Source organism: Humulus lupulus, chromosome 2 (genome assembly GCF_963169125.1).
Source record: "Humulus lupulus chromosome 2, drHumLupu1.1, whole genome shotgun sequence".
Lineage (NCBI taxonomy): Eukaryota > Viridiplantae > Streptophyta > Magnoliopsida > Rosales > Cannabaceae > Humulus > Humulus lupulus.
The window spans coordinates 200,868,952-200,887,586 of record NC_084794.1 but is presented as its reverse complement, the minus strand read 5'-3'; positions in this window follow the sequence as shown (position 1 = coordinate 200,887,586).

The window sequence follows — 18,635 nt, the reverse complement described above, 5'->3', positions numbered from 1 at the left end:
TGAGATGTCATGCGTGGTTCTTTGGGGTGAGATAGGAGAGGTTCTACTTGGATCTCCCTCGAAGGTGGAGATTCTTCCATGGACTTATTGGCTTCTAGCCTCCTCTTTTGCGCAACTGCTATTTTGTTTCTAAGGTTCTTCATCGTGTTTCCTAGCTCCTTCCTCCTCCTGTTTATCGAGTTCAGAAGGTCACTCGTGGGTGGAGCTTAGGTCTTTCTCTCCTTCATGAAAGAAGCTGTGAGGATCTTCTTTCCTTTTACTCCATCTTCTCTTTTTGGGACATGCCTCTCTCATCCCTCATCTTCTTCTTTGCGGAGGAGGTATTTACATCATATGTCTACTCCCAATTTCTTGACATCACCTGTGGCAAGGAACCTTCATGGTGCTTCGGACGTGGGGAACTGTTCTTTGGAAGTTGGATCTTTCCACCGTCAACAGGGAAGGTTGTTTCCTTCTTTCCCTATTCTTCTCATATGCACATGGTGGAAGGTACACCAGACTTTGCTTGTGCCATGCAATAGATCACTTCTGGCATTTTTCACACTGTTTCTTCTAAATTTTGGTTTTTTAGGCGTAGCTCATCTATCTCTCTCTTATCTGTTTCAGTTCTAATCTCCTCAGTGACTTAGGAGTCTAATCCTTGTGGGTTTGGTTCCCTATGGATGACCATCGCCATGGGTCCCCATGGCTTGGCAGCTGTGCGGAGAGAAGTATTATAACACTTTATTTCTTCCTTTTGTTCTCCATTTATGCTTGCTATTCCCCTAGGAGTTGGGAATATAACAAACAGGTGATAGATGGAGGTCACCGCTTTCAATTCTCTCAGGGAGGGTCTCCCTAATTCCGCATTGAAATCTTAAGCATAATCTACTACAATGAAGTTTGACATAACAGTGGTTTATCTGGGTTGCTCCCCCATGGTGAGAGCTAACTCGATCGTTCCTAAGGATTGAATCGAGTCCCTAATGAATCCATATAAGGAGGTATGGCAAGGTCTCAAGTTCCTGATTCCCAAGCCCATCTTCTCTAAAGCGAGACGATACAAGATATCTATAGAACTACCATTATCCACGAGGACCTGGTGCACCCTCATATTGGCTATATGGACGGTTAGAACCAAGGGGTTGTTGTAGGCAAAAGCTTCCATGGCATATGTACTCCTTCCTTTTCTCGAATCTCCTCCGAATGCTGGATCCCTGAAGACTGTCCTTACATCCCCCTGCACCTCTGGGGCTCATTCTTGGGCTCATGGTGAGGCTAGCCCATCCTCTGGTCTTGGGTTCTCCCTTGTAACATACCTACCCAGGTGCCCCATGCGTAAGAGCTCCTTAATTTCTACTTTCAAACGGTCACACTCTACTGTGGTGTGGCCTATATCCTTGTGGTACTGACAATATTTGTTAGGGTCCCTTTGGGATCTGTAACGCCCTGCTAATTAGGGTCTGTTACCACGTGTTTTTAAATTAGTGTGGGACTCGTTAAATGAGTCATTTGGACTAAAACATGTGATTAAGCCACTAAGGGTTCATGTATTAAAAATTTTGGTCAACAAATAAACATTTCCATTAAAAGCAAACTTTATTCTTTACATGGGAACCCAAAATACAAGTTTAAAATTTTGTTTACAACTCAGGGATTATGAAATAAGCTGCCCTAAGTGGCAAAACAGGGTCCAACCCTAGTTCCTTTGTGATACCTCGGTCGTGACAGTCGAGCAGATTGAATATGTACACATCACCCCTAACACTCTCCAACTCATGGCTAGCCAAGGCTCTCCTTACCCTTACTTTCACCACAAAGCACTCGTGAGACAAAAGACTCAACTAGAAAACACATTAGCAAATTCAGATAGTCCACAGAATATAACAGCATGCTCAACAGTAATAACTGGAACCAAGCATACACACTATACAAGTAAGTGACCATTGGGTCACGCAAGTGCGTGTCGCACTCCCGTTCATTCCTATGGCATCCGAGCTAGTCAAATGCATAATGCACTCCCATTCATTCCTATGGCATCCGAGCTAGTCAAGTGCATAATACACTCCCGTTTATTCCCATGGCATCCAAGCCAGTCAAGTGCATAATACACTCCCTTTTATTCCTATGACATCCGAGCTAGTCAAATGCAAAACGCACTCCTAGGGTGGCCTAGCCATAATGGCATGTGCTCAACGCGCATAATGTTGATCATGACTCATAAGTTGATCCTTGCAAACTCTCGACTCATAAGTCGACCCTTGTGAACCCTCGACTTATAAGTCGGCCTTGTAAACCCTCGACTTATAAGTCGGGCTTTGTAATCCCTCGACTTAAAAGTAGGCCTTGTAAACCCTCGACTTATAAGTCAGGCCTTGTAAACCTCTCAACTCATAAGTCGAGCCCCTTTTAATCCCTTGGCTTATAAGTCAGGCCTCTTTTATACAAGTATACCCTCGACTAGCAGGCCGAGCTTTTCGTTAGGTATGATAAATAGACTTCCAACTTATCAGTCGGGCCTCCCAATCAGGGAAAGACATACATATACCACCATCATCATACATAGATACAACATACTTACACAGGTAAACACATGCATAATTATAATTATGTTCATTAGATGGTTCTAATCCCTAATCATGATTACATTTAATAGTTGGGCCAAGTCCCAATCATATTACATTCAACGGTTAGGCCAAGCCCCAATCATATTACATTTAACAATTGGGCAAAGCCCTAATCATATAACATTTAATAGCTGGGGTGAGCTCTAATCATAATACATTTGATAGCTTGGCCGATCCCTAATCATAATACATTTGATAGCTGGGAACGAGCCCTAATCATAATACATTTGATAGTTGGGTCGAGCCCTAATCATAATACATTTTATAGTTGGGTCGAGCCCAATCATAATACATTTAATAGTTGGGCCGAGACCAAATCATAATACATTTAATAGTTGGGTCGAGACCTAATTGTAATACATTCAACAATGGGGCCAAGCCCTAATCATGTCTCACGCATCGGGTGCAGTTTTCTTACCTTTGGTCCAAGCACAAGAAAATAAGCAAGAAAGCACGATCCCCGAGAACGATCCTCTCCCGAGCCCTAGCGGTAACCTAGTCACAACCCACAAATAACATTCTCATTACTATTTGATTCCATAGTAGAACCCTGGGACCAATCCCATGCTCTCGAGACCTTCAATTCCCCCACGCAAGGTGGTGAAATCGTCCCCCGAGCCCCTTAGCAAAAAGCCCTAAAGAGAAAAATTGGATTTTGGGGATCCTGAAATTTGGCCTAGCGCTGTAGCGCAGCCTCCCAAGCGTCGCGGCACACAGCTAGGGCTCCCTGCCCTAGAACACCCCTACATCGCGGCTTGAAAGAACAGTGTCGCGGCGCTCCTTTGTGAACCCAGAAAAACTGGATTTTTCCTGCGTTTTCTCCAAATCCAAACCTTCCAAAATCACCCCAAGGTTTCCCCAAAGTCCCAACTGAGTCCCAAAAGCATTATTACACAACATATGCATCCCAAACATCCCAATAACCAACTCAAAACCAAACCCAAACTCAAAACCCATCAAGGTTTCAAAATTCTAACAAAACTTAAACCACCAAAAATTAAACTCACACACAGAACGAATCCTTACCTCCAATAGTTGAATTATTTCCCTAAGTTACTCCTAGCTTGATCCTAGACACCAAACCTTCAATTCCCAAGCTTTGTTTCTTAGGAATCACAAAATCTTCAAGTCCCCAAAAAGAGTGAAAGGGAGCTATGGGAGAGAGAGAGAGAGAGAGAGAGAGAGAGAGAGAGAGAGGGAGCTTTTCCTTTGTGTTTTCTGAATGTTCCTCTTCTTTCCACAACCTTCCAAACCAGCTAAGTCAAACCAAGGTCTATCCCAAAGACCTAAATACCCTTATCCCAAATTTTCATCTCCAACGCTCACAAGGGCACTTTGGTCAATTACCACCATTTGCCACTTTTCCCCGTTAATCATAATTAGCGTCTCATAAATTCACGTTATATCCAATATCCTCAAATGATCACTAAATAATTTTCCCATTACGCGATAAATCATGGTATTGTTCTAAATTACTAAAATACCCCTAGACTCACCCCGAGCTGGGTATTTGACCCCGTTATGACTAAACCGCTAACTTGCCCCCCAGGATCGCCTTGTGCCAGATAACCCAAATATATCCACATAATAATATGGTTACAATCATATACCATACATATATTCAAATATGCCCTCAAGGGGACAAAATTACGAAAATGCCCTTCTAATAAGAAATGGGCCCACATGCATGCTTAATACGCCTAAACATGCCAATATATTCATATTATAATATAACTCACACAATTCATATAATAACATGATCATAACACATAAGCACTCAATTATTGCCTCCCGACCCCCTAATTCAGGCACTAAGCCATGTTAGGGAATTTAGGGCGTTACAATTATCCCCTCCTTATAGGAATTTCTTCCTCAAAATTTTACTTGAACAACTCGGGATACTAATTCCGCCTATTGGACTCTCACTCTTAGGTCGTCTCCTCGACCTTTCTGTTTCTCCATAATACCCTAGCTAAGGGTATGGTTTTGTTTCTCAAGACCTTGCCCTTCCTTTCTAGTGTCTGGACTGGCTATTCCTCATAGGAGAGATCTGCCTGAAGCTCCAGACCCTTGTAACTCGATACATGAGTCACATCTGACACATACTTCTGAGGTGTCAAAATATAAAGTGCATTGTGTACGGCCGACAGCACCGAAGGTAAGGCCAATCTATAGCCCCCCTGATCGATCCTCTCTAGGATCTAATATGATCTCATAATTCTAGGGCTTTGCTCTCCCTTCTCCCAAAATCTCCTCACCCCTTACCATGGTGAGACTCTAAGGAAGACGTAGTTTCCCACTTGGAACTCCACGTTCCTGCGTTTCGGATCAACTTAAATTTTCTGTCTACTTTGAAAAGCGAGCATCTGAGCTCTGATCTTGTCATTAGCCTCATTGGTCACCTAAACTACCTCAGGACCCAAGTATTTCCTCTTACTCATCTCATCCCAGTGAATGAGCGAACTACACTTCTACCATACACCATCTCCTAAGGTGTCACTCTATTAGAGGCAAATGTTCATTCTAGGACCCTTCAAAGTCCAACATGCATGCTCTCAGCATTATGCATGTCTTCCAATATCTGGGTAATCCTCTTCGACTTACCATCAATCTGAGGATGATAAGCGGTACTAAACCTTCGATGTATATTCATCACCTTCTATAAATTTCTCCAAAACTTGGAAGCAAATGTGGGGTCCCTATCCGTCAGGATAGACCTCAAAATCCATTAAGAGCTTACTATCTCTCTCACCTCGAGATCTAAATACTAGTCAAGTGTATTGCTCATCCCCACTGATAAAAGTGAGCTGACTCAGTATACCAGTCCATAATGACCCGGGCTGAATCATGCTGGCCCACTATCCTGGGCAATCTCACCACAAAATCCATTGTGATGTCCTCTTACTTCCACTATGGAATACTCAAAGGTTGTAATGGCGTTACTGGTTTTTGACACTCTGCCTTGACCTGCTAAACTACCTCAGGACCCAAGTATTTCCTCTTACTCATCTCATCCCAGTGAATGAGCGAACTACACTTCTACCATACAACATCTCCTAAGGTGTCACTCTATTAGAGGCAAATGTTCATTCTAGGACCCTTCAAAGTCCAACATGCATGCTCTCAGCATTATGCATGTCTTCCAATATCTGGGTAATCCTCTTCGACTTACCATCAATCTGAGGATGATAAGTGGTACTAAACCTTCGATGTATATTCATCGCCTTCTATAAATTTCTCCAAAACTTGGAAGCAAATGTGGGGTCCCTATCCGTCAGGATAGACCTCAAAATCCATTAAGAGCTTACTATCTCTCTCACCTCGAGATCTAAATACTAGTCAAGTGTATTGCTCATCCCCACTGATAAAAGTGAGCTGACTCAGTATACCAGTCCATAATGACCCAGGCTGAATCATGCTGGCCCACTATCCTGGGCAATCTCACCACAAAATCCATTGTGATGTCCTCTTACTTCCACTATGGAATACTCAAAGGTTGTAATGGCGTTACTGGTTTTTGACACTCTGCCTTGACCTGCTAAACTACCTCAGGACCCAAGTATTTCCTCTTACTCATCTCATCCCAGTGAATGAGCGAACTACACTTCTACCATACAACATCTCCTAAGGTGTCACTCTATTAGAGGCAAATGTTCATTCTAGGACCCTTCAAAGTCCAACATGCATGCTCTCAGCATTATGCATGTCTTCCAATATCTGGGTAATCCTCTTCGACTTACCATCAATCTGAGGATGATAAGCGGTACTAAACCTTCGATGTATATTCATCGCCTTCTATAAATTTCTCCAAAACTTGGAAGCAAATGTGGGGTCCCTATCCGTCAGGATAGACCTCAAAATCCATTAAGAGCTTACTATCTCTCTCACCTCGAGATCTAAATACTAGTCAAGTGTATTGCTCATCCCCACTGATAAAAGTGAGCTGACTCAGTATACCAGTCCATAATGACCCAGGCTGAATCATGCTGGCCCACTATCCTGGGAAATCTCACCACAAAATCCATTGTGATGTCCTCTTACTTCCACTATGGAATACTCAAAGGTTGTAATGGCGTTACTGGTTTTTGACCTGCTACCAGGTCAGGCACTTTGCCACATACTCGGTTATGTCACTCTCCATCCTAGGCCATAAAAATCTTTCAAATCCTTCTACATCTTTATGTTTCCTGGATGTAGAGAATAAGGGGTAATATGAGATTCATCCATAATCTCCTGTTTATTTCCATTGTCCATCGAAACACAAATCTGATCCTTTATACCTCAATAAACTCATGCCTGATACTTTATAGTCCTTAGCTATTCCAGCTAGGATATCCCCTCTAATCTTTCCCAACTGTGAGTCACTCCACTATTTTTTCTTTAATCCTCTCTAAAAGAGTAAACTTAAGCATAATGTTGGCCAACTGGCTCACCAGTAACTCTATTCCAGCTCTGGTCATATTCTTCAACTGACATAAAGCATAGCCAATCACCTTTTTTGCCTATATAAGGAAATAACTTATACCAAAATATCATCGATAAAGATGATCACAAACCAATTTAGATACTCTTTAAACACCATATTCATCTAATCCATAAATGTTGATGGCGCATTAGTCAATCCAAATGACATGATTAAGAACTCATAATACCCATATCTAGTACAAAAACAGCCCTCGGTATATCCTTCTCCCTGACCCCCAACTGGTGATAACCAAATTGAAGATCCACCTTGGAGAATTCTGTCTTACCCCGTAATTGAACCTTTAGTTCCTTCCGCTCTACTGGGGCCATTCTGTAAGGTACCCTAGACACTGGCTCTATCCATGGTGCCAGCTCAATAACAAATTATGTCTCTCTTTGTGACGACAATCCTAGTAATTCATCTAGAAACCCATTTAGGAATTCACAGACTAACCTAGTCTCTTCTGGTCCCCCTGGCACGACCTGAGTGGTATCCACCACGCTGGCCAGGAATCCTATGCAACCCCCTCGCAATAGGTCCCTAGCCCTTAATATTGAAATCATAGGTATGCAGGGTCCATGCATAGTGCTAACAAATAAAAAGGGGTCATCACCCTCAGGCTCAAAGGTTACCATCCTTTTCTTGCAATCTATGGTTGCCCATACTTCTCTTAATCAATCCATACCCAGAAATCATGTCAAAGTCGATCATAACCAACTCTACGAGGTCAACCGACAACTTTCTATCGTCTACCATCACTGACAGTGATCTAACCTGTTTCCTGGATACTACCAATTTCCCCCTAGATGATGTCTTCTACATCTAGCCCACTCTAAATATGTCGTCTAGTTCCTGTTGCCGCTCTAGCAGCCAATCTATACACCTCGTGGCTCCTATCAGGGCCGGAAGCCAACATAGTATCCGGTGCTTTCCTTTTCTAGTCACTAGGGCCTCCGCCCCTACCCGATCCTGTAAAGGGAAGTTCCCTTCTCCGGTATCCCTTATGGTTGCACTCACATGCCAGATCTTGTTCTCAGTGCCCTCTACGGTAGGGGCTTTTTTCACTACCTGGCGTCACTCCAGGTATTGTTGTGATTCTGACATCCCGGGCTATCATAGACCGCAACCCCTAAAGGAATCTTTCCTTCCTTGTCCCATCGGTGGACACCAAGTATACATCGAACTTGGCTAATCTATTAAATCTTAGTGCATACTCTACCACTCTCATATTCCCTTGCAGCCATTTACTAAACTATTTAGCTTTTGCAACCCTAACTACCTCATTATAATAATGTTCATTGAATTGAGTTCTAAACTCTTCCTAATCCAAGGTATTAATGTCCCTAGTCAGGGATACTACCTCCCACCAGATTCGGGCATCCTACTGAAACACAAACATGTCATAGGCCACTCTCTCGTTGCCCACCATCCTCATAAAGTCTAGGATGGATTTGATCACGCTCATCCACTACTCTGCCTTGAGTGGATTTGTGCTACCCTAAAAAATCGGAGGGTGCTGCTTTCTAAATCGTTCATATAACAACTCCCAACGGTTCTCTATCCCTGTCTACTATTGTACGACTGGTACTGAAGCAGCAGGTGGGACCTTTGATGCAACAATCCCTGCTGAAACCTGTTGTTGCCTCAATTGCCAAATCTCATGTTTCTGCCTCTGCAGCCTAGCTTGCATATCAGCAAGCACCTATTGCCAGTTTTCAAGAGTTAGCAGAAGGACCTGACTCTAATTATAATTTTTGGCCTGTATTCCTTGGTCGGCTTGCAGATCTGACTTCCCTGGAAGCATACTTCCAAACGTGTACCTTGTTGCAATAACCAATTCGGCCAATTAGGTAGTAATAACTAAACCTCTTGCCACCCTACAACTCAAGACCAAACAAACAAATGTTCACACTCAACAATCATGCTAGTAAGCATGCCAATCGATATTCATATCCAAATATGGTGCTAATAAGCACTTCCTAACATTTATAGACAAGTGACGGTGCTAATAAGCATTTTCTAGCACTCATAAACAGTTAACGATGCTAATAATCATCTCCTGACATTTACAGACAAATAAAAATGCTAATAGGCCTTTCTTTAAAATTTAACAGTGCTAATAAGCATTTCCTAGCATACATGTATCTAGAACTGCACTAATGAGCCTGTCCTGGCCTACATGTCCATATAATAATGCTAATAAGCGCTTCTTTTTGCATTCATAAGCGATGTCAATGCTAATAAGCATCCCAATACTCTCACACATATACAGTCATGCTAATAAGCATGGCGATTCATATTCATGCTCAAACAAAGTGCTTATAAGCATGTTATTAACATTCATATACACAACATAATGCTATTAAGCATTTCTAACATTCAAAAACAATAACGATACTAATAAGCATTCCTTTTAACATATTAATGGTGCTAATAAGCATCTTCTTGGCATACATGCACATATAGCAGCGCTAATAAGCATTTCTGACCTTCAAAAGTAATAATGATGCTTATAAGCATTCCTGCAACATTTATAAGTGACTTTTTTGCTAATAAGAACATCTTTAACATGCATACAGTAGTCAAGGGCCAGGCCCTATCAGAATAGCTCATGAATTCTATTTAAACAAGCAGGTAAGGCATATGTACTTCATTTAAGTAATTGCACACATAACTATATTAATAATTACCGAACCCTGAGTCAGGCTTGCCTTTAGCGGCAAGTGTGCATGCCCAGTCCATCATCAGGAACCCTAAAACCTTGGCAGCTCTGATACCAAGTTGTAACGTCATGCTAATTAGGGTCTATTACCACATGTGTTTAAATTAGTGTGGGACTCACTAAATGAGTCATTTGGACTAAAACATGTGATTAAGCCACTAAGGGTTCATATATTAAAAAATTTGGTCAACAAATAAACATTTCCATTAAAAGAAAACTTTAGCCTTTACATTGGATCCCAAAATACAAGTTCAAAAATTTGTTTACAACTCAGGGATTACAAAATAAGCCGACCTAAGCGACAAAACAGGGTCCAACCCTAGTTCCCCTGTGATACCTCAACCTTGGCGGTCGAGCAGACTGCATATGTAGACATCGCCCCTAACACACTCCAACTCATGGCTAACCAAGGCTCTCCTTACCCTTACTTGCACCACAAAGCACCCGTGAGCCAAAAGACTCAGCAAGAAAACACATTATCAAATTCAGATAGTCCACAGAATATAACAACATGCTCAACAGTAATAACTGAAACTAGGCATACATATTGTACAAGTAAGTGACCATAGGGTCACGCAAGTGCGTGTCGCACTCCCGTTCATTCCTATGGCATCCGAGCTAGTCAAGTGCATAATGCACTCCTGTTCATTCCTATGGCACCCAAGCCAGTTAAGTGCATAATGCACTCCCGTTTATTCCCATGGCATCCAAGCCAGTCAAGTGCATAATGCACTACCGTTTATTCCTATGGCATCCGAGCTAGTCAAGTGCATAACGCACTCCCACGGTGGCCTAGCCATAATGTCCTGCGCTCAATGCGCATAATGTCGATCACGGCTCATAAGTCGATCCTTGCAAACCCTCGACTCATAAGTCGAGCCTTGCTAACCCTCGACTTTTAAGTCGACCTTGTAAACCCTCGACTTATAAGTCGAGCCTTGTAATCCCTCGACCTATAAGTCGGGCCTTGTAAACCCCTCGACTTATAAGTCGAGCCCCTTTTAATCTCTCGACTTGTAAGTCGAGCCCCTTTTATTCAAGTATACCCTCGATTAGCAGGCCGAGCTTTTGGTTAGGTATGATAGACAGATTTCCGACTTATCAGACGGGCCTCCCATTCGGGGACATACATACATATACCACCTTCATCATACACAGATACAACGTACTTACCCAGGTATACACATGCATAATTATAATTATGCTCATTAGTTGGGCTTGAGCCCTAATCATGTTTACAATTAATAGTTGAGCCAAGTCCCAATCATATTACATTCAACAGTTGGGCCAAGCCCCAATCATATTACATTTAACAGTTGGGTGGAGCCCCAATCATATTACATTTAATAGCTGGGTGGAGCCCTAATCATAATACATTTGATAGCTGGGTCGAGCCCTAATAATAATACATTTGACAACTCGGCCGAGCCTTAATCATAATACATTTGATAGTTTGGCCGAGCCCTAATCATAATACATTTGAAAGTTGGGATGAGCCCTAATCATAATACATTTAATAGTTGGGTCCAGCCCTAATCATAATACATTCAACAATGCAGCCCCCCAAGCATTGCGACACACAGCCAGGATTCCCTACTCTGGAACACCTTTGTGTTGTAGCTCGGAAGAACAACGTCGCGGCTCTCCTTCACAAACCCAGAAAAACTGGGTTTTTCCTGCGTTTTCTCCAAACCCAAACCTTCCAAAATCACACCAAGGTTTCCCCAAAGTCTCAACTGAGTCCCAAAAGCATTATTACACAACATATGCATCTCAAACATCCCAATAACCAACTCAAAACCAAAACCAAACTCAAACCCCATCAAGGTTTAAAATTCTAACCAAACTTAAACCACCAAAAATTAAACTCACAAAAAGAACAAATCCTTACCTCCAATAGATGAATTATAGCCCCAAGTTACTCCTAGCTTGATCCTAGACACCAAACCATGAATTCCCAAGCTTTGTTTCTCAAGAATCACAAAATCTTAAAGTCCCCAAGGAGAGTGAAAGGGAGCTACGAGAGAGAGAGAGAGAGAGCTTTTCCTTTGTGTTTTTCGAGTGTTCCTCTACTTTCCACAACCTTCCAAACTAGCTGAGTCAAGCCAAGGTCTATCCCAAAGACCTAAATACCCTTAACCCAAATTTTCCTCTCCAATGCTCATAAGGGCACTTTGGTCAATTACCACCATTTGCCACTCTTCCCCGTTAATCATAATTAACGTCTCATAAATTCCCGTTATCTCCAACATCCTCAAATGATCACTAAATAGTTTCCCCATTACCCGATAAATCTCGGTAATGTGCTAAATTACTAAAATACCCCTAGGTTCACACCGAGTCGGGTATTTGACCCCGTTATTACTAAACCGCTAACTAGCCCCCTAGGATTGCCTCGAGCCGGATAACCCAAATATATCCACATAATAATGCGATCACAATCATATACCATACATATATTCAAATATGCCCTCAACGGGCCAAAATTACAAAAATGCCCTTCTAATAAGAATGGGCCCACATGCATGCTTAATACACCTAAACATGCCAATATAGTGATATTATAATATAACTCACATAATTCATATAATAACATGCTCATAACACATAAGCACTCAATCAATTCAAGTATTGCCTCTCGGTCCCCTAGTTCAGGTACTAAGCTCGTTGGCGGAGGTCTCTTGAATGGGACTCGATTTTCTTTCGTGAGGAAAATGTGTTCCATGGTGTCTGTCAGGTCTATATAGAAGGTATGTAGTTATTTTCTGGGTTCACTCTCCCGTTTATGATTCTTGGATGGTCATTATTCAATCCTCCGTAAGCTATTTTCCTTTGGGCATCGCCTGGGTTGTCGCAAGTAAAGGATGATGTAACTATCTTGTTGCAAAGACTTCTCGTCTCAGAGTTTAGCTTCTGTCTCCTTTTTTTCAAGTAGTCTATAAGGTCGGATGGATTGGCCTTCCCCTTGCCTGCGTCCTTAGGGGGAGCCATAAGGGGTTTCCTCCTTATGTCTGACCTTTTCTTGTTAAGCTTCTCCCTTAGTTCGGTGAGCACCTCCTTAAATGTAACCTCATCTTCATTTCTCAGGTTGGCATCACCCTTTCGCCCCTGCTCTTGAGGTCATCTCATTGGTGCGGAGCCTTCGCGACGTCTTGGGGTATTGCTGATGGAATGCCAGGTTCTCCACTGTCCATAGGGACAGTGGTCTCCCCTCTTCCATGCTCCTTCTCCCTATGCTTGGGAAGAGGCATGTTTGACTTCCCTTGCAGCTGGTCGTTCAGCACCTCCTGCATGTTCTCTAGTGTGAATTTTATCATTTGAATCTTTTTGTGCAACTCGCATTTCTCATCCTCATAAAAGTGAGTTCTGGAGCTAGAGCTCATGGAGTGTACCCAAGGACTCTTACCGGGCCTGCGTGTAGAGAGACCTGGATCCCAGTGGCCAAATCATGGGGTGTTTGGTTGCCGAGGATGAGGGTACGTACCCAGGCCACCCATGGGCATGACTGATTGTCCTGGGGGAACTCCATTAGGTTAGACAGGTGAGGATGACGCCTCCCTTTTCTCTACAGGGGTTGGATGTTCCACTGGCATACATCCATTCTCAGGCAGTGGAGGGTCTCTTCTGGAGGCTCTTAGTTGGTCTCTGTCCAAGTGAATCTCAATATCCTAAGATTCTCGTAGGAGTTTTGAACACCTTGGCATTTCTTCTTATCAGAATTTATGGAAGGACAGCGACTTGATACTTGTTCTTTCCACAGACATCGCCAAATTTTTTACGGTGAGAACTCGTCAAGGATAAGTTGGAAAACTCAAAGATACACCTAAGATAATGATGAACTTATAAGGAACTTAGAGAAAACTCGAAGAAGAAGAATTTTGAAGCACAATGGAGAAAAAATGCTCGTATATTACTCAATAGCATTAGTACACACTTAATGTTTCCAACCCCTTAGTTTGAGTGGTGGAGGTCTATTTATAGTTGGGCTCTAATGGCCCCCTAATACATGGTTGTCCCAGGGGACAAGAATGTATGTAGGTACATTGTCAGGGTAGTGGTGCAAGATGTAGTGCTATCGGCTCTGATACATGGTTAGGGGTACTCGGGTAGCACCTCCACTCTTTGTACGGGTTCGTACCACCACTACTTGTCGGATACGGATGTCTGGGTCACGTCTCTGTCCTGCTCTTGGTCGTACATCCTGCTCATATACGTACTTCATGTTGGGGTTTTATGCCCTAATTAAAACCCAAATTCTTTGTAATTTCATTTATTATTAATAAAAGAATAGAATCATTTTTTGACTTGGTCAATCACTTTGCTCACATGTTTTATTTTCATGATTATTTGTTTAATATAAACTTCTATTAAATCTCGGGCATATAGCTAATCATATTTATAGTGACGTAATCACAGTGGAATATAAATATGATTATATGTTCAAAATAAGTTAGTCCTATGATTAGTCAGTGCACATGATTTACACTGACTTGCCAATCTACGATATGATCTACTTACACATTACAGTGTTATGTTATTTCCAAAACATTAGCAAAGTAGATAAGATCGGATGTATTTGTTACATCGGACTGGACCGATATTGACAGTTGATAAGATAAGTAAGCATACCGTTATTATCTATTATAGTCATATCATATAGTTGACCATAGGTCAATTCAATCTCAATTCTGAGTGGTTAGTATTCTAACTGATTGTATTATTTGAGTTTTTTGACTTGTTCGTTACCAGCTCACCCTACGGACTAGCCCATACTTACATCTTGAGAACTCGGTAGTATAATTGAGTTGGAGTGTTAATCATAGATATGAACATCTATAGCTTCTGATGAAGAAGTGAAACGATGGCTTCCTTTTAGTTTGGTTCAAGGTGTTAAATGATAGAGATCTCATTTCAGTAATTAAATTAGTTTACTGAAATATAGGAACTAAGTGTTTTAAGGATAAAATACAATGAGGGGTAAAACGGTATTTTAGTCCTATCTCATTGTAGACCATCTATAGAGGATTGAGTGACAATTGTGGTTGTAACAATGGATAATTAATATCGTATCTATATTTTTTATAGAGCGTTCAATGAATTCAAGAGTGCAATTCTGAGTCTATAGTGGAGTCACAATGATTTAATAAGCTAGTAAATTTATTTGTTAGATTTATGATAACTTATTGGAGCTTGATTTCATAGGCACATGGTCCCCATTGTACCTTGGATAAAATCATCTAGATAGTCTCAATTAATTGATTTAATTATCAATTATAATTATCAAAGTTGATCAGGTCAATTTTGGATAGTTTCACAGAGTCATGTAATTTTGAGAAGAAAAGAGAAATTATGGCAGATTTATTAATTAAGATAAATTGGTATATAAATTAATAAATAAGTTTAATTCAATGTTCAAATTATAAATAATTAATTTGATAAAGGATTTAAATAATTATATAATTAATTAAATCAATAGAAATAATACAGGCCTTGATTTTAAATCCAATGGGCTTATAATCAAATGGGAAATTTCACGGACCTAAAGCCCATGATAATGTTGACCTAGGGCTTCATATTGGCTATTATTTTATTGATTTTTTAATTAAATTAAATGGCCTAATTGAGTCTATAAAATGAGTGCTTAGAGAGAAGTCAAGACAGATGATAGATAAGTTTAATCATTGGTTTTCTGATAATTTTAGATTCTCTCTAAACACAAGTCATTTTCTAAGCCTCCTAATTATTTTCTCTTCTTCTCTCTATATCTATCTCATGTGTTGATAATTGCTCACACTAGTCTAGGTGATTCTAAGGATACATTGCAAGACTGTGAAGAAATTAGAAGAACAATTCAGTTTCTTGATAATACTCTGCGACAGAAAGGATACAAGAGTTAGAGAAACTGAAGGAATGACTCTTTCATTCCGCTGCGTATACTGTAAGTATTCTTATCTTTGTTTCTCTTTGAATTCAATTTTAGAAATATGTTCTAGGTTATCTCATATTAATTTGTTTAATATTAGATCTACATGAAAATAAATAAAGAACATGTATAAAGTTTCCCAACAACTGGCCTCAGAGCCTTTGATAATCTTTATTTTCATGCATGAACATGTTAAAAATTGGATTATTTGATGTGTTTGAATAATTGGATGGTTTTTCATGTGTTTTATAAAGCATATTGATTTTATGTGATTATTAGCAATTTTTAGGTTATTTTTTTGTGTTTTCTATGCTATTAATTTTTATATATGCTTTATTTTTGTGTAAAACATGTTAAAAATTAATTAGAAAATGGTTTTGGAATGAAAAATCGCACAAAAAAAAATTTCGAAATTTTTTTCTTTTGGCTGCCATCGCGAGTGCACACCAGGCAGCTAGCCCTGCCATTTGCATGCATCCCTCACCTCCAGCACGCACGCGCGCCCCAGAAGCTAGAGCAATCGAGTGAACAGTACCCGAAACGGGTACTGTTCATCTTTTTTTTTTAATTAAAAAAAATTAAAAATTGTGGAAATAAATTATTTATAATCAAAGCCAAAAATATCAGATTTGTTTTTGTATTTTGTTGACGCGGTTCTTCGCCAACAGGTAATTAAGAGAAGGAGAGAAAAGGGATTAGTGCTAAATGTGAACCGAAATAGATATATGATCTTAGAGGACCAAAGGGGTGACTCAAGACACGGTTTTTAAGTGGTTCGAAGGTTAAAATCCTTCTACTCCACTAGTCAATATTATTGATCTATACTGAGTATTTGGTTACAAAGTATTTCTTACAAGAGATTATTTTTCCAACCCCTATCAACTCCCAGGGTCTCCATCTTTATAGGAGAAGGCACCTGGAAGTTGGTAGGGAGGTCATCCCGTGACCTTCTTACTTGTCGCATCAATTCTGTGACATTCATGATTAATTCCTAAACCTGACACATAAGTGTGGTCAAATCAATAGGTAAGGAAATATTGGGCCGCACGGCCCAACCCAATCGTGGGTGTCTGAATCACGCACATTCCTGCTGCGTGTCCGAGAAGTCAGGGGGATATCAGACACGTGATGCCTGATATATGCACGTTTACCTTGCGTGTGTTTACTTCTCAAGGGGTCATAGCTCCATATCCAGCCCGTACCGCGAGCTGCATACTGGACTCGACCTTCGGCCTTCAGGGGGCCTGCTCCAGTCTTGGACAATGGAGGCGAGCCCTTTGGGCTTCCTCGAGCTAACGACAGAAGCTCCGGTCTCAGGGGAGTTCATGAGATAACTACGATTAGTCAGCAGCTCGGCTTGCTAATCAACCCGCGTGAAAACCAGGGCGTACATATTTAAAATTGTTTTTTTAAAATAAGATATTTTTGTTAGTTGAGATTTAAATAATTAGATATTTCTACAAAGATTCAAATTCAAATTCAAATTTAAAAATAGACTAACAACTTAATTTTAAATCTTTTAATATATTAAAATATTAGAATTATGATATCAGATATTAAGATATTTTCTTATAAATTCTTGATATTTTTATTAAATATTTATTTGAAAATATAAATATCTTTTTATTCTATAGTTTTTAATATTTAAATTATTTGAAATTTGAAAAATGTTAGTTAGATATTTTTATGGATATTTGAATTTGATTAACTGTTTTTGAGATATTTTATGATTGTTATAACTATTAATATATTTTTTTAATGGTTAAAATATTAGCTAATAGTTGTAACAACACAAGATATTTTTGAAAAAAAGTTAAGATATTGATTTTAAAATTTAAAATTGGTTAAATTTTGAAAATCATAATTTTTTTCAGCCAATTAATAAAATATTTTTTTTAATAAATGGGATTTAAATTAACTTTGGTTAATTATTGATAAATCCTATTTAAATTAAATTAATATTTTTTCTTCAAATTAACCAAAAACCAAGTTGATTGTTGATAAATGAAATTTAAATTAACTATTGTTAATTGTTGATAAATTTCTTTTAAATTGACTTCTTTTTGTACAAATTTTATTAATTTGAATTTTTTGATAAATTCTAGATAATTAATTGTGGTATTTTTGCAAATGAAATAAATTGTGGTATTTTTGCATCAATTTATAGAATTGCTCATATAGTAACATGATTAGGCCCATCCAATTATAACATGTCTGTTTGCACTATATGTGGTATTTTTCCAATTGGGCTTAGATGCATATAGTGGCCCATATGTTTGTTAGATATATGATTTTTGCCAAATAAAATATTCATAAAATAATAGGTTTTATATGGGCCCATTAGAAAATGTATAGTTTAAATTCCTCTCTTGTGGGTGATTCCACTTGTGAAGGCTCATTTGCTTTGCATGACTATAGTGAGCCTAATCAATTAATAACAATTAATAAAATGAATGTTTAAATTCCTGTCTTTTGGACCTTGTATGGAAGATATGGGGCATTTGTAGTGGGAACAACATACTGGAACCAACCCTCCTCCATACAAGCCCAATTGTTAAGGCCTATTTACCTGAGTTGGACTTAATTGTATAGGTTCATTATATTAGTTAAACCTAAATATTGATTAGCAACAAATTAGTTCTAAATTAATTGGATTTGTTTCAATGTGACACTTTAGAATTAATAGGAAATTATAGGACTTTTGTTTTAAAAAATTTAATCTGTTTAATTTTTTTTGGGAAAAACATAGTCATTAATTTTCTAAAAATAAATAATAAAATTACTATTTTTTAATTTAATAATGAGCTTATTTTAAAAATTGTATTCGATCTCATCCGTTGGTTTAACATAATCAATAGCTTAATGGGGCCTCGAGGCGCTTTGATTCGTCCCCCTACGGAAGGTGTTCATTAGTTATTT